At 38.7% G+C, this 18,344-nt stretch overlaps 2 long non-coding RNA genes across 2 annotated transcripts in view; one reads left to right on the top strand and one right to left on the bottom strand.

Annotated features, from left to right (window-relative positions):
• The window catches only part of LOC309633522, a 28,711-nt gene extending 11,004 nt beyond the window's left edge, over window positions 1–17,707 (bottom strand). Inside the window, exon 1 of the long non-coding RNA XR_014247593.1 lies at window positions 9,151–17,707. This is a non-coding gene — a long non-coding RNA (uncharacterized lncRNA). The remainder of the gene's footprint in view (window positions 1–9,150) is intronic.
• The window catches only part of LOC309633526, a 50,901-nt gene that overhangs the window by 13,118 nt on the left and 19,439 nt on the right, over window positions 1–18,344 (top strand). The window lies entirely within an intron of this gene.

Below are 18,344 nucleotides of genomic sequence, written 5' to 3'. Positions count from 1 at the left end.
GGTGATACCTCATTGTAGTTTTACTTTGCATTTCTCTAATAATCACTGATGTTGAGCAGCTTTTCATACGCTTCTTGGCCATCTGTATGTCTTCTTTGGAGAAATGTCTATTTAGGTCTCCTGCCCATTTTTGGATTGGGGTGTTTGTTTCTTTAATATTGAGCTGTATGTGCTGTTTATATATTTTGGAGATTGATCCTTTGTCCGTTGATTCATTTGCAAATATTTTCTCCCATTCTGAGGGTTGTCTTTTCATCTTGTTTATGGTTTCCTTTGCTGTGCAAAAGCTTTGAAGTTTCATGAGGTCCCATTTGTTTATTTGTGTTTTTATTTCCATTACTCTAGGAGGTGGATCAAAAAATATCTTGCTGTGATTTATGTCAAAGAGTGTTCTTCCTATGTTTTCCTCTAAGAGTTTTATAGTGTCTGGTCTTACATTTAGGTCTTGAATCCATTTTGAGTTTATTTTTGTGTATGGTGTTAGGGAGTGTTCTAATTTCATTCTTTTACATGTAGCTGTCCAGTTTTCCCAGCACCACTTATTGAAGAGGCTGTCTTTTCCCCATCATCTATCTTTGCCTCCGTTGTCATAGATTAGCTGACCATAGGTGCGTGGGTTTAGCTCTGGGCTTTCTATCTTGTTCCATTGATCTATGTTTCTGTTTTTATGCCAGTAGCATATTGGCTTGATTACTGTAGCTTTGTAGTATAGTCTGAAGTCAGGGAGTCTGATTCCTCCAGCTCCGTTTTTTTCCCTCAAGACTGCTTTGGCTATTCGGGGTCTTTTGTGTCTCCATACAAATTTTAAGATGATTTGTTCTAGCTCCGTAAAAAATGCCATTGGTAATTTAATAGGGATTGCATTGAATCTGTAGATTGCTTTGGGTAGTATAGTCATTTTCACAATGTTGATTCTTCCAATCCAAGAACATGGTATATCTCTCCATCTGTTGGTGTCATCTTTAATTTCTTTCATCAGTGTCTTACAGTTTTCTGCATACAGGTCTTTTGTCTCCCTAGGTAGGTTTATTCCTAGGTATTTTATTCTTTTTGTTGCAGTGGTAAATGGGAGTGTTTCCATAATTTCTTTCAGATTTTTCATCATTAGTGTATAGGAATGCAAGAGATTTCTGTGCATTAATTTTGTATCCTGCAACTTTACCAAATTCATTGATTAGCTCTAGTAGTTTTCTGGTGGCATTTTTAGGATTCTCTATGTGTAGTATCATGTCATCTGCAAACAGTGACAGTTTTACTTCTTCCTTTCCAATTTGTATTCCTTTTATTTCTTTTTCTTCTCTGATTGCCGTGGCTAGGACTTCCAAAACTATGTTGAATAATAGTGGTAAGAGTGGACATCCTTGTCTCGTTCCTGACCTTAGAGGAAATGCTTTCAGTTTTTCACCATTGAGAATGATGTTTGCTGTAGGTTTGTCATATATGGCCTTTATTATGTTGAGGTAGGTTCCCTCTATGCCCACTTTCTGGAGAGTTTTTATCAGAAATGGGTGTTGAATTTTGTCAAAAGCTTTTTCTGCATCTATTGAGATGATCATATGGTTTTTATTCTTCAATTTGTTAATATGGTGTATCACATTGATTGATTTGCGTATATTGAAGAATCCTTGCATCCCTGGGATAAATCCCACTTGATTGTGGTGTATGAGCCTTTTAATGTGTTGTTGGATTCTGTTTGCTAGTATTTTGTTGAGGATTTTTGCATCTATATTCATATAGTGATATTAGTCTGTAATTTTCTTTTTTTGTAGTATCTTTGTCTGTTTTTGGTATCAGGGTGATGGTGGCCTCATAGAATGAGTTTGGGAGTGTTCCTTCCTCTGCAATTTTTTGGAAGAGTTTGAGAAGGATGGGTGTTAGCTCTTCTCTAAATGTTTGATAGAATTCACCTGTGAAGCCGTCTGGTCCTGGACTTTTGTTTGTTGGAAGATTTTTAATCACAGTTTCAATTTCATTACTTGTGATTGGTCTATTCATATTTTCCATTTCTTCCAGGTTGTCCATTTTATTGGCATAGAGTTGCTTGTAGTAGTCGCTTAGGATGCTTTGTATTTCTGCAGTGTCTGTTGTAACTTCTCCGTTTTCATTTTTAATTTTATTGATTTGAGTCCTCTCCCTCTTTTTCTTGATGAGTCTGGCAATGGTTTATCAATTTTGTTTATTTTCTTAAAGAAGCACCTTTTAGTTTTACTGATCTTTGCTATTGTTTTCTTTGTTTCTATTTCATTTATTTCTGCTCTGATCTTTATGATTTCTTTCCTTCTGCTAACTTTGGGTTTTGTTTGTTCTTCTTTCTCTAGTTCCTTTAGGTGTAAGGTTAGATTGTTTATTTGAGATTTTCTTTGTTTCTTGAGGTAGGCTTGTATTGCTATAAACTTCCCTCTTAGAACTGCTTTTGCTGCATCCCATAGGATTTGGATTGTTGTGTTTTCATTGTCATTTGTGTCTAGGTAATTTTTGGTTTCCTCTTTGATTTCTTCAGTGATCTCTTCGTTATTTAGTAACGTACTCTTTAGCCTCCAAGTGTTTGTGGTTTTTATGGGTTTTTTCCCTGTAATTCATTTCTAATCGCATAGCGTTGTGGTCAGAAAAGATGCTTGATATGATTTCAATTTTCTTAAATTTACTGAGGCTTGATTTGTGACCCAAGATGTGATCTATACTGGAAAATATTCTGTACGAATTTGAGAAGAAAGTGTAATCTGCTGTTTTTGGATGGAATGTCCTATAAATATCAATTAAATCTACCTAGTCTATTGTGTCATTTAAAGCTTGTGTTTCCTTATTTATTTTCATTTTGGACGATCTGTCCATTGGTGTAAATGAGGTGTTAAATTCCCCCACTATTATTGTGTTACTGTCGATTTCCTATTTTATAGCTGTTAGCAGTTGCCTTACGTATTGAGGTGCTCCTATGTTGGGTGCATATATATTTATAATTGTTATATCTTCTTCTTGGATTGATCCCTTGATCATTATGTAGTGTCCTTCCTTGTCTCTTGTAACATTCTTTATTTTAAAGTCTATTTTATCTGATATGAATATAGCTACTCCAGCTTTCTTTTTTTTTTTTTTTTTAGAAATAATGGTTTAAGTTGTTTTATTTTTATTTTTTTTATTTATTTATTTTTTTATTTTATTTTTGGCTGTGTTGGGTCTTCGTTTCTGTGCGAGGGCTTTCTCCAGTTGCGGCGAGCGGGGTCCAGTCTTCATCGCGGTGTGCAGGCCTCTCACTATTGCAGCCTCTCTTGTTGCGGAGCACAGGCTCCAGACGCGCAGGCTCAGTAGTTGTGGCTCACGGGCTAGTTGCTCCGCGGCATGTGGGATCTTCCCAGACCAGGGCTCGAACCCGTGTCCCCTGCATTGGCAGGCAGATTCTCAACCACTGCGCCACCAGGGAAGCCCCCCAGCTTTCTTTTGATTTCCATTTGCATGGAATATCTTTTTCCATCCCCTCACTTTCAGTCTGTATGTGTCCCTAGGTCTGAAGTGGGTCTCTTGTAGACAGCATATACATGGCTCTTGTTTTTGTATCCATTCAGCAAGCCTGTGTCTTTTGGTTGGAGCATTTATTCCATTCAGGTTTAAGGTTATTATCGATATGTATGCTCCTATGACCATTTTCTTAATTGTTATGGGTTTGTGTTTGTTGGTCCTTTTCTTCTCTTGTGTCTCCCCATTAGAGAATTTCCTTTAGCATTTGTTGTAGAGCTGGTTTGGTGGTGCTGAATTCTCTTAGCTTTTGCTTGTCTGTAAAGCATTTGATTTCTCCATCAAATCTAAATGAGATCCTTGCCGGGTAGAGTAATCTTGGTTGTAGGTTCTTCCCTTTCATCACTTTAAGTATATCATGCCACTCCCTTCTGGCGTGTAGGGTTTCTGCTGAGAAATCAGCTGTTAACCTTATGGGAGTTCCCTTGTATCTTATTTGTCATTTTTCCCTTGCTGTTTTCAATAAGTTTTTTTTGTCTTTAATTTTTGCCAATTTGATTACTATGTGTCTCAGCATGTTTCTCCTTGGGTTTATCCTGTATGGGACTCGCTGTGCTTCCTGGACTTGGGTGGCTATTTCCTTTCCCATGTTAGGGAAGTTTTTGACTATAGTCTCTTCGAATATTTTCTCTGGTCCTTCCTCTCTCTCTTCTCCTTCTGGGACCCCTATAATGCAAATGTTGTTGCATTTAATGTTGTCCCAGAGGTCTCTTAGGCTGTCTTTATTTCTTTTCATTCTTTTTTCTTTATTCTGTTCCGCAGCAGTGAATTCCACCATTCTGTCTTCCAGGTCACTTATCCGTTCTTCTGCCTCAGTCATTCTGCTATTGCTTCCTTCTAGTGTAGTTTTCATTTCAGTTATTGTACTGTTCATCTCTGTTTGTTTGTTCTTTAATTCTTCTAGATCTTTGTTAAACATTTCTTGCATCTTCTCGATCTTTGCCTCCATTATTTTTCCGAGTTCCTGGATCATCTTCACTATCATTATTCTGAATTCTTTTTCTGGAAGGTTGCCTATCTCCACTTCATTTAGTTGTTTTTCTGGGGTTTTATCTTGTTCCTTCATCTGGTATATAGCCCTCTGCCTTTTCATCTTGACTATCTTTCTGTGAATGTGGTTTTTGTTCCACAGGCTGCAGGATTGTAGTTCTTCTTGCTTCTGCTGGTATATTTCCTTTTGGCTACTTTTTTCTAATTCCTATTTTTAAACAAAATTGTAATCATGTTTAAACAGTAATCTTATACTTTACACTTTATTTTATCACATGGGAAAATGTATATAATATTATCTGAATGTTTTTAACAGCTGAATAATATTACATTACATGTATGCATCGTAATTTAGCAAATCCTTTATACACATTTATTTTGGTTTCCCTTTTTTTGTTATGTGTAAAGCTGCAATAAGCAATTTGCACATAAATCTAGGTGCCTTCTCTGATTTCATTAAGATTCTTAAGAGGAGAATCAAGGTGTGAAATTCTTTTAGTTATTGTCACATGTTGATAAATTGGAGGGCGCTATTTTTGTGAGAAATTGAATAAGATAGTGCACATAAATGTGCCTAATATATACATGATAGACCTTCAATATCGGTTGGATATGAAGCTGCATATAATTACAAGGTTAGTTAGAATATATTGGAAAAGGATAAAAGAATATCTTCCTCATCTACCAGGCTATGAAAATAAGATGACTTAGTATTGTGTCTTAACTTTTAGTGGAAATACAAGTGCATGCCATGGGAGTTTATTTTTATTAACCTTATGTTGCATTAATGATAATATAATTTATATATCATGTGTATGTATTCTTTTTTTTAAATTTTTTTTAAAATTTGATAAGGTTTTTTTTTTTAATTTATTTATTTTATTTATTTATTTTTGGCTGTGTTGGGTCTTCGTTTCTGTGCAAGGGCTTTCTCTAGTTGCGGCGAGTGGGGGCCACTCTTCATCATGGTGCGTGGGCCTCTCACTGTCACGGCCTCTCTTGTTGTGGAGCACAAGCTCCAGACGTGCAGGCTCAGTAGTTGTGGCTCACAGGCCTAGTTGTTCCGCAGCATGTGGGATCTTCCCAGACCAGGGCTCGAACCCGTGTCCCCGGCATTGGCAGGCAGATTCTCAACCACTGCGCCACCAGGGAAGCCCTCATGTTTATTCTTTCAAAAATGTTTTCATATGCATCATCTCATTTGCTTTCCATGACAATCTTCTAAGGTATGTTAAATCACCCCCACTTTACAGGTGAGGAAGTTGACACATGGGTTAGAATACTTACCCAAGATTTTGAAGCTTAAAACTGAGTTCCAGGGACTTCCCTGGTGGCACAGTGGTTAAGAATCCGCCTGCCAATGCAGGGGACACAGGTTCGATCCCTGGTCTGGAAAGATCCCACATGCCATGGAGCAACTAAGCCCATGCACCACAACTACTGAGCCTGCCCTCTAGAGCCCGCGAATCACGACTAGTGAAGCCCACGCACCTAGAGCCCATGCTGTGCAACAAGAGATGCCACCACAGTGAGAAGCCTGTGCACCGCAACAAAGAGTAGCCCCCCTCGCCGCAACTAGAAGAAGCCCGCGTGCAGCCAAAAATTAAAAAACAAAACAAAACTGAGTTCCAGTTTCAGCAATGGCAGAAGGGCTTATACTGAATGACTATTCTGCAGATAACACTTATACACTATGGACAAAATATTTTACCTAATTGTTTTAAAGGCACCAGAGAAAAACAAAAAGCAGGCAGAAACTGAAAGGGAAATGTTTAAAACCAATAACCTAAGTTTCCACCTTAAGAAACTAAAAAAATAACTAAACTAAACTCAAAAGATGTGGAAGAGATGAGACCAAGATAAGAACAGAAATCAAACAGAAAAAAAGCTGTGAAAATTTAACAAAACCCAAAATTTGTTTATTGAAAAAATTAATAAAATTGCTAAGCCCCTAGCTAGACTGATACAAAAAAAAAGGAAACAATTTATCAATACTGAAAATGAAAGAGGGAGTATCGTTACAGATCTTACAGACAATAACAGAATAATAAGGGATTATGGTGCACAACTGTCAATAAACTCAACAACTTAAATAAAATGCACAAATTCCTTGAAAAACAACTCACCAAAACTGACAAAAGAAGAAATGGAAACTCTGAATATCCATATATCTGTTATTTTAATTGAATTTGTTATTAAAACCTTTCCACAAAAAGGATTCCAGGTCTAAACTGTTTCACTAGTAAATTCTATCAAACAGTTAAGGAAGACATAATACCAATCTTAAATTCTTTCCAAGATTAGAAGAGGGAATATTCCTAACTTGTTTTGAGGCCAGAATAATCCCAACACAAAAGCTTGTTAAAGACAATACAAGAAAAGAGAATAAAGCATATCTCTCATGAATAGTGACACAAAAAGTCTTACCAAAATATTAATAAGTCAAATTCAAAAAGAAAAATACATCATTATCACATGAGGTTTTTCCCTGGAATACAAGGTTGGTTTAATATTCAAAAATCAATCAGTGTAATTCACCATTAATAATAGAAAAACCGCATGATCATTTAAATAGCATTAAATGCTATTAGAAATAGCAAATTAGAAATAGAGAGAAGTTACTCAACCTGAAAAAGGGCCTCTCTTAAAAAAAGTAACATCACATATAGTAATGAAATATTGAGTACTTTCTCCCTAATTTCATGAACAAGACAATAATGTCAACTCTCATGGCCTCTATTCAACATTGTACTGGAGATACTAGCCAGTTTTATATGGCCAAACAGTGAAATACAGTCATCAAGATTGAAAAGGGAAAAGTTGTCATTTTTTCACAGACAGCATGAATGTTTACATAAAAAATCCTATGGAATGTACAAAAAGTTACTAGAACTAATAGGTGAATCTAACAAGGCTCTAGGATATAATAACAATATACAAAAATCAATCATATGTTTACATATTAGCACCAATATATAACATTAATTTTTAAAATGTAAATAAAACTTTAAGACAATTTTATATCATAAACACAAAACAGGAATAAATTTAATCAAAGAAATGCAAAAACTTTACACTAAAAACTACAAAATATTGCTGAGAGAAATTAAAGACCTAATTAAATGGGCAGGTATGCCATGTTCATAGAAAAGATGACCCAATGTTATTTAAAATGTCCATTTTCCCAAAATTTCATCTCTAAATTCAGTACAGTCCCAATCAAAACCTCATCAGACTTGTTTTTTGAAGTAAGTGACAAGTTATTCGAAAATTTATGTGGAAATGCAAAGGACCTAGTATAACCAAAACAGTCTTGAAAATAAGCTGGAAGATTCACACTACCTAATTCCAACACTAACTAGAAAGCTACATTATTAAAGAGAAAGTGAAATTTGCATAATTGCCATGAGAACCTATTAATTTGGTGTGACTGTATAAATATTGTTTAAGGCTCATTTCTGTGCAGTCTATCATTTCTTACCTCAGGACAAAAGTGGCCTATCTCTATTTAAAAAACAAAACAAAAAAAAAGAGGCAGTATAGCATAATGGAGAGTTTTCCAAAATAAAACTCACATACCACTGATCTGAAGATGATTTTAAGTGGTAGACAAGTATAATTATTTTTAACAGTCATGTATTTAAAGTTTATGCATGCCTAATGTTAAGAAGAATCTTTTTCCATTAGTGATCATATAACGTTTCCTTCCGAAATAAATTGAAGTTTTTAAAAAAGCAGATGGATTTTAGGACTAATACGGGAATGCTAACACCTCATTTCAGAATTAGGCAGAATTACCTGCCCCAGGACTGGCACAGCAGGAAAACCCAGACTTCCCTCCATCCACACACCTCTCCCCTCATAGGCTTAGACTCCTTTTACTACATAGTAGAAAGTAGACTGGGAATCATGTTTTCCATAGATAAGCTGGCTCGCAATTCAGTGATCTGGTGACAGATGGAGAGGCAAGACCGGTGTTACCTTAGGGAGGCTCCTCCCCATGGAAACACATGGAGCAGAAAATGTGTGTTCCGCCCCCCCCCCCCACCCCACACACACACATACTGGGCATAGACCTCCCAGTATCACCACTTTCCCCAGCATCCCTGGGCCCAGTTGTTATCACTGTGTCTCCAGAGACTGAATTTAATGGCTGACACCACTCTCATGTGAACAGATTCCAGGTAGATCCTGCCTTGAATTCAAAGCTCCAACTCACAGAATTTAAACTATAAGTTCACCCGTGGCCGCAAGAGAGGCTGCAGAAGCAAGACTGTATCAGAGAGCTTTTATTTCTACATTGGCAACGCCATGGTTTGTGAGATGGAGCCCACCTAACAGGGAAAATGGAGGAAGGCATGTTAGGCAGACAAAGCCAGGACTCTATAGAGGAGAAACCAAGTCTCAGCGAAGTTCGGTGACTTGCCAGGGTCATGAAGCAAGCAAGTGGTTCTGCATTTATAACATCAAATTCTTCCTAAGCAAGTTCTGGGAACCAGAGGCTTCAGGAAGGAATTTTGGTTCTTTTATGTAAGAGGAAATTTAGGAACAAAAACAAAAAAGATGCAGCTCTCATGAACCGAGGAAAAATGATGTCCCAATCTGAATCTGTAAGGCCCAAGGCTATGCCAGGGAGATGCTTTCTCCTACCTTTTCCAGAGAGATGAGTTGTGCAAAGTCCTTTTTTGATGGTGAGATTAGAATTCCTAGGAAAGTACCTTTGTTTTCTTTTCCTTGTAAATTTAGTGTTTTATTAGAATAATTATCTTTTTTTTAAAGTCTCTTCTTCCTCTGTTCCCATATAGCTCTTTGGCAAATTGGGGCTCTTTCTCTGGTTTTAGAGCTTGTGCAAAGAGGCCAGCACCCTGCAGCTCAGACACTCTGGCAGTGGTCACACCACCCTCTCTACATGGTGGAGGTTCTCCCCTATAATGCAGTTGCCTGGGCGGTCACCCTGTTTATCTCTGTCAGACTTACTAGGAGGCAGCCTTAGGGACTGCATTGGAGAGCTAGTGAGCGTCCCTGCTTGGCAGGCCTGCTCCTGGGAATTCGTGGTGTAGCAACTACACTGGAGAACAAAAGCTGATGTCCCCAGTTCAAACCTTCGCTCGTGTGTACTTTGTTTCATGCCAAGATTCAACTTATGACTCCAGTCTCCAGTCACAGGAGATCTGTATAAACAATCCAGGCCATTCCTTACTGTTTATCCTCCAAATACTTGTCTTTTGAAAGCTCCTTATGATTTCAAGGAATCTTTTCTGCTGTTTTTTGAGAGATTGAGATGATTAGGTCTGTTTCCATTGGTGGGATGCTCTCCTTACATCTCTGCCTGGACCAATCAGAGGTTGAAGGACATATCACTAGGCCACAGCTGCCACTAGTGATGACCAGAACTGATTAATACAGTTAGAGTTTATAGGTGGAATTCAAGGGCAGCAATCTGCTGGGAGAGAGGCTGACCCAAGGAGGGGACTTGAAAGCACATTTATTGGGGTGGCCAAAAACTTTGTTCGGGTTTTTCTGTAAGATGTTATGAAAAACCCAAACAAACTTTTTGGCCAACCCAATACATAGCACTTTATACATTAGCTGATGATAACTATCATGCTGAGATCCCACAGTGAGTGTGGCACTGAGCTAACTGCTTTTAAACACAGCTGTTCTTTGAGATAGGTTCTATTATTATACCCACTTTACAGATGGGGAAACTGAGAGACCCAGTTCAAGGTCACATAGAGTAAGGGGTGGAGCCAGGATTCTAATCTCAACAGTCTGGCTCCAGAGTCTCTACTCAATTTCCACATCCTACATAATAAAGATTGAGAAAATCTTCCCTCCCCCAGCTCCCCTTGGCGTCACCACTAAAACCCTTCAAGATATCTCTCCTCTCCAGTATCTCTCCACCCCAACTCTGCTTTGTTTAGCCAGAGTGTGTTTCTTTGAGTTAAGAACTCCAACTGCTAAGCCTCAGTTTTGTCATTGGTAAAATGAGAATTATAATGGTACTTGTCTCATATGGTTGTGTAAGCATGGGGTAAACATCCAATAAATGATTCTTGTTATTACAAGCTATTAGGAAGTTTTACAGAAAATACTGGCTTAAAATGAGATGTCTCTGGCTTCATTAGTCTAGAATTCTCCATCACTGCTTTACCGATGTAGAGATAATCAGGTTGTTTATCATTCTTTCCTGCAGCTCTCTATCTTACTCAGAATTTCAAACTTAGAAATTTCAGACTCAGCGATTCAGGTCTAAAGAGCACTGTTTCTGCCATCACCGCAAAGCAAGCTTGGGCGCCCTTGGGTTTGAGACCCACAAGAGGGTCCGCCCAGCAGAGGATCTTGGTCTCACCACTTGGGCTCTGCCCACACACATGTTAATTCAGATGGATAACAGCACAAAAGAAAATACACAGCGCATTCTTTCATTAATGGGTTTATTCATCAGGAAAGGAAGAGAAGAATAAATGCTGCCAATGAGAATAGCCAGTTTTCAGGGAATTAAAAGACATTTTTGCTTGAATGCGCTAAAAGTTTAAATAACCAGCGATAAATTATCTAAGTTGGTAGTTTTCAAACTGTGTTCAGTGGGGCCCTGGAGTTTTACAAAGGCACCTCAGGGGCAGAGCTGAAGTTAGTAATTATCTTACCGGCTGAATGTTAACTCGCAAAGGAATGAATATACTGAGGCTATAAAGCATGTGGAATGTCATTGAAACAGAAGAACCAGAACCTTCCTGCATCCTAAAGGCAACATCAGTCCTAGATATGTGTGACCTTGGTCAAGTCACTTCCCACCTCTGGCTTCTGTTTCTTTTCTGTCCAAGGAGGAGAATCAGCGATGTGATGATCACAAAGATCTTTTGGCTCCAAAGCTCTGAGACCACTACCTGTTCTCTTCAACGTCTACTTCCAACAAAAAATATTTTTAGGATTATCTTTATACAACTCTCTTCAAAGCTGGTACATCATTTCTTTGACATTTCTCAGTGATTGCAAATCCTAGCTCTTTCAGGATAAATGTGATTTTTGGAACTGCCCAAAACCAAACAAACACCACCACCAAAAAAACCCAAAACAAAAAACAAAAAAACCCACATTCACTAGTTCAGAACCAGACTGTGAAATAAAATTCATATTTTATGGCAAGACAGGAAAAATTTAAACGTAAAAAAATTTCTCTGCCCTTTGGCCTCCTCTTTCCCCTGTACTGTGCATCGTGTATCTGCATTATGCATCGACCAAACCTCCCCATTGGCAGAAATACCTGCTCAACCATAAAGAGCAACATTCTCCTAGCGTCGACAAGACAACTCCTTAGAAGCTAGCATTCCATTCTAATCTTGTAAGGGGCCACGATGACCCAGAACCCACTACCCGCTAGATTGTGTAAACTGTCAATAATATATCATTTAATGGATAACCCTCTGTCTCAAAAAACTTATATAACGGTGTTTTGACTTCTAATGGGCAGAACAGTTCTCTGAGTTTTCTGACCTGTTCCTGGGTTATAATCTTCAATTTGGCTCGAATAAAATTTTACATTTCTTTCTCTTAGATTGTCGATGAAAAAATTAATCAGTCAAAGTATTTCATTTAATTCTCCACAAGAGTTTAGTGAGTATCTTTCAAGAGCCAGGTACTAGTGTTAAGTGAGACAAAGGTGAATAGGCCAAGCTTTTCTGTTTTCTCAAGGGGGTCCCAGTCCAGTGATAAGCTGGTGAAACACACTTGTGTTAATTTCTTTTGTGGTTTATAGATGTCTCCTAGTTCTGGCCATTCTGACTAGAGAAGGCAAAATGTTTAAGCCAATGATTAGAGAAACTAGTAGTTGCCTTGGAAAGAGGGAGAACTATCTCTCCTGTCTACCATTTTGAAGGGTTTCTTATAAATATCCTCTAGCTCAGAGACCATAAGGCCTGAATCTGTAAGCAGTGCCTTCTCCTATTCCCACCCCTTCAGTAAGTGCAAAATACCTTCAATTCCCAGATCCTTTTGGTGGCTGGCCAGTTGGCAGTAAAACATTGTTTACAAGGATCTCTAAATCAGCCTCGTTTGGCAGCCATATTACACTTGGTTCAAATGGATCATTGTACAGAGATAGGAAAGGCAACCTGTGTAATAGAAATCTGATTAATCTAGGCTCAAGTCCCAGATCCATCTAACTGGCTTTGGGACTTTGGGCAAACCAGTTAACTTTGCTGAATTTTATTTTTCCTTATCTATAAAATGAAATTACAGACATTTCACAATGTTGCCAAATGGATAAGGAATCACCTCTATTGAGTGCCCAGTATATGTTAATACCTAGTGAGGATTCAAAAAGCGGAGGTGGCATGGACATACATACACTACCAAATGTAAAATAGATAGCTAGTGGGAAGCAGCCGCATAGCACAGGGAGATCAGCTCGGTGCTTTGTGACCACCTAGAAGGGTGGGATAGGGAGGGTGGGAGGGAGACGCAAGAGGAAGGGGATATGGGGATATATGTGTATGTATAGCTGATTCACTTTGTTATACAGCAGAAACTAACACAACATTGTAAAGCAATTATACTCCAATAAAGATGTTTAAAAAAAAAAGTGGCGGTTCTTTTTATTATCAGGTCTGCAAGGAGGGCATTAGTCATCACACTGCCTGTGAGAGGAAAGCTGACCTGGATCAGTCCTCTTAGGGTTGCTGGAACTTGAGGGAATCACTGTTGAGCTGAGCAGAGGCGTATAAAGGTATCCTAGGTGGGTATGTGGCTCTGATGGGGCTCCTGGAGATGGGGGACTCCCAGGAACCACAGAAGGAAGAAGTTGAGGTGAAGCTGAGTCAGCATTCTGGCCAGAGCAGTTGATGGAGGCAAGGTCTGAACTGGTGCCTCCATGGTTGACATTAGAACCGTAGGAAAGTGAATGGATGAGGCACATTTTTCCATTGACTTACTTGATTAAGCCAATCATCTATAGTATTTGGAAAGCCACATAATCACCATCGGAGACGTTAAGCCATCAGAAAATCTCAACAGTTGCAGGAGGCCTTCAGTGCCCCTAATAGATCTAGAACTGGATATTGGCAAATGGTCCCTTGAAAATGAAGTCTTCTCTCCACCTAGACAGGTGGCGGTAAGGGTCTGCCAGCTCAGAGGTTGCAAACTGGAGGCTTTTGTTGTCACATCTATTTTGACTTGAACAGTGTTTAAAATAAGATTTCACTGGGATTTCTGGCTTTTCTCAAATGTTAGAAGATGGAGCCACACCGAACCTACATTCTGGCACACCAAAGGTTCACTGACACCAGCTCTTTTGGGGTTTCAGGTTATGCACAGCTTCTTCCTTGAAATGATTATTTCTTGTGGTTTTTATAACACTGCTCTGTCCTCATCTTCCTCCGCCCTCTCCAACTGCTTTTCCATTCTGTTTTATACAAGCCCTTCCTCCTCTGCTAATCCTTAAATGCCAGTGATCTCAGGGCTCTGTTTCAGATCCTCGTTTCTTTTCCGCAGTCCACACACTTTTCTTGATAAACCTCATCTCCTCCCAGTGTTTTGAATCCCAGCTATATGATGCTACAGGCAAGGAAAACTTTTCCCTTCTTCCCTTCTAGGCTCTTTGGCTGGTCTAATAATTAACTTGACATAAGACAGATTAACAGTAGAGAAAACAAATTTAATTCCTACGTACGGGAACTCATAAAAATATGAGACTCAAAGAAGTGACCAAAGTAGGCAGCTTTTATGCCTTTTAGACACGGAAACGAATTTGCGAAGAGTTGACAAGACAAAGTGGTTTGGGCTTGGGGTTAGCAAATTAGTGACGAAATAAAAGGTTTGCTTATATAGCCTTTCTTGTCCCTAAATTGCCTGTCTTTGGTGATAAGGATGTCTTGTACCCTCCTGGTAGAGGGAGGGTAGCTTTGACATGGGAGATTTATTTCCTGCTTTCAGGAGAACAAAGGAGGGTCAGAGTGTCCTTGCACTGACTGTTTCTTAAGTGACTTTAATTCAAAATAATCAATATGCCAAAGCAGCATATTATGGGGTGGCATATTCTGCCCCCCTTCACTGCTGATGTCCATGGTAGCATGTGGTACAGAGGGGACTTGAATTGTGCAGAAGCATGAGATAGGAGGGTTCTGGTGTGATGTTTTTCTTTTTCCCTTTCATCCTTTAACTGACCTAGCCTGTTTTTTAAAAAATTTATTTTATTGAAGTATAGTTGATTTACAATGTTGTGTTTAATTTCTGCTGTACAGCAAGGTGATTCAGTTACAGATATATGTATTTTCTTTTTCATATTCCTTTCCATTATGGTTTATCACAGGATACTGAATATAGTTCCCTGTGCCATACAATAGGAGGACCTTGTTGTTTATCCATTCTATATATCAATTGTTTGCATCTGATAATCCCAAACTCCCAATCCATCCCTTCCCCAACCCCCCCCTTTCTTGGCAACCACAAGTCTGTTCTCTATGTCTGTGAGTCTGTTTCTAAGATAAGTTCATTTGTGTCGTATTTTAGATTCTACATATAAGTGATATCCTGTGGTATTTGTCTTTCTCTTTCTGACTTACTTCACTTAGTATGATAATCTCTAGATCCATCCATGTTGCTGCAAATAGCATAATTTCATTCTTTTCTATGGCTGAGTAGTAGTCCATTGTGTGTGTGTATATCATTTAGGTTGTGTCCATGTCTTGGCTATTGTGAATAGTGCTGCTATGAACATAGAGGTGCATGTATATTTTTGAATTATAGTTTTGTCTGGATATATGCCCAGAAGTGGGATTGCTGGATCATATAGCACTTTTTTTTTCTTAACAATTGTCCACATAGATTAATTTATTATCATTAATGGACTTCATTCATTTATCATTTCCATGCTGGGGTCTGTGCTGTGCACACAAAGATAAATCAGGCATCATCACTACCTTCGGGAATTCACACTCTCTTGCCAGGAGTTGAGGTAGGTTGGTAGGATGTAGGGAACCCAACACATACATAGTTATAGCCCAAGGTAATGGGACAGCAGCCAAAGCAGGTACGAGGCTCTCTGTTGGCCCTGGCTGGAGTGATCACAGAATCCTTCCATAAGGACAGGTGTTACACATCTGTGCATCCATTTGATTATACAGATATTCACTGAGCACGTCTCTGTGTCAGACACTGCCAAGTGCTGGGAGGGGATCTAAAGATGAATAAGAGTTGGTCCCTGCCTTCAGGATCTCACACCTGAGCAGATGTGAGTAGGAGCTGGGGAAGGGTGGGTGCACATAACTCATCAATGTCTTTACATGAGGCGGAGTGTGAGGGGTGGTGAGAGCAGTATGGCCGGGTGCTGTAGGGGTGCCCACAAGGAATAGGGATTCTGCTCGGGCAACGGATATGATGGCCTCTAAGTCGATGTTTGGAGGCTTGAGTAGAATTTTCATGTGGGAGATGGGGAAGGGCTTTCTGGATTGAGGGAACAGCCTGGGCAAAGACATGGAGGCCAGAAACTTCACAGCACATTGAGGACTACTGGTGAGGGCCAGCCTTGGTCATGAGCCCATTGGTCACCTGCCCATTTATGACAGCCAGTGCATGCCTGCAGCAGGGACATGGGGTGGGGTCGGGCAGCCATAGAGTGAGAGAAGAGGCTAAGGAACTTGGCAGGAACTAAACCGTGGGGGCCTTGAATGCCATGCCAATCTCTTGGGCTCTGTTCTGTAAACACCGTTTTTTTTGTTTTTTTGTTTTTCACACACACACACACTGTATTTTATTTTTACAAGAGATAAATAAACTGTCACCAAGCATTGTAAATGGATGACCACAGCAAAAGCAACAATGATTGCAGTTACCAAACATGAAACACACTCATATTATGTCATAATATTGACATTCAATCCACTAATCCTCCACTGTAACAGCTCCTTTACTTTGCAGTGAAAATTGATTTGTATATGTTTTGCCTCTGAGTCCTTGTGGGATTTTTTTTTTTTATTCAAACAGAAAGTCACAAAAATTATAATCATCCTCATCAGTTCACTCAGTCCCATGTAATTAACTTTTTTTTCATCTTGATCTTTTGTTAGCACTTTTATGAATTCATCAGCTTTCCATTAGAGTTCTGAAAATGTTTATCCATTCAGTTCAGCAGTACAGTCAGTTACCAGAAACCTGTACTTGTCAGAGTCGTTTCCATGAATTACTTGAAGATGAAACCCTTTTATAGGAACATTATTGCAAAAGCATCAGAGTACACCCAGAACTATCTGTAAATGACAAAAGACTTAAAAATGACCACGGTTAAAGATTTGATGAAAGTTCATAATAATGCAATTGACAAGGAAATTTAGTTATTTCTGAGATATACATTTTAAAGTAATAACTAGAATTATGACTTATAACATTATACCAGAACATATAAGATTTTTAGAAATTTCATGTAATGTGTGAAACATTTATATTAACATAGTTCCATACAAATAACCCAAAGAAAGTTTAGTATTAGTTGTTTTTTATGTTTGTTTGTTTTTTTATACTGCAGGTTCTTATTAGTCTTCAATTTTATACACATCAGTGTATACATGTCAATCCCAATCACCCAATTCAGCACACCACCATCCCCACCTCACCACAGTTTTCCCCCCTTGGTGTCCATATGTTTGTTCTCTACATCTGTGTCTCAACTTCTGCCCTGCAAACAGGTTCATCTGTACCATTTTTCTAGGTTCCACATACATGCGTTAATATACGATATTTGGTTTTCTCTTTCTGACTTACTTCACTCTGTATGACAGTCTCTAGATACCTCCACGTCTCCACAAATGACTCAATTTCGTTCCTTTTTATGGCTGAGTAATATTCCATTGTATATATGTACCACATCTTCTTTATCCATTCGTCTGTCGATGGGCATTTAGGTTGCTTCCATGACCTGGCTATTGTAAACAGTGCTGCAATGAATATTGGGGTGCATGTGTCTTTTTGAATTATAGTTTTCTCTGGGTACATGCCCAGTAGTGGGATTGCTGGATCATATGGTAATTCTATTTTTAGATTTTAAACGAACCTCCATACTGTTCTCCATAGTGGCTATATCAATTTACATTCCCACCGACAGTGCAAGAGGGTTCCCTTTTCTCCAAACCCTCTCCAGCATTTGTTGTTTGTAGATTTTCTGATGATGCCCATTCTAACTGGTGTGAGGTGATACCTCATTGTAGTTTTGATTTGCATTTCTCTAATGATTAACGATATTGAGCAGCTTTTCATGTGCTTGGCCATCTGTATGTCTTCTTTGGAGAAATGTCTATTTAGGTCTTCTGCTCATTTTTGGATTGGGTTGTTTGTTTCTTTAATATTGAGCTGCATAAGCTGTTTATATATTTTGGAGATTAATCCTTTGTCCATTGATTTGTTTGCGAACATTTTCTCCCATTCTGAGGGTTGTCTTTTCATCTTGTTTATGGTTTCCTTTGCTGTGAAAAAGCTTTGAAGTGTCATTAGGTCCCATTTGTTTATTTTTGTTTTTATTTCCATTACTCTAGGAGGTGAATCAAAAAATATCTTGCTGTGATGTATGTCAAAGAGTGTTCTTCCTATGTTTTCCTCTAAGTGTTTTATAGTGTCTGGTCTTACATTTAGGTCTCGAATCCATTTTGAGTTTATTTTTGTGTATGGTGTTAGGGAGTTTTCTAATTTCATTCTTTTACATGTAGCTGTCCAGTTTTCCCAGCACCACTTATTGAAGAGACTGTCTTTTCTCCATTGTCTATCTTTGCCTCCTTTGTCATAGATTAGTTGACCATAGGTGCGTGGGTTTATCTCTGGGCTTTCTATCTGCTTCCATTGGATCTATGTTTCTGTTT

Source organism: Balaenoptera borealis (genome assembly GCF_965194805.1).
Source record: "Balaenoptera borealis genome assembly, chromosome: 1".
NCBI lineage: Eukaryota > Metazoa > Chordata > Mammalia > Artiodactyla > Balaenopteridae > Balaenoptera > Balaenoptera borealis.
This window is presented reverse-complemented; position numbering and strand designations above follow the sequence as displayed.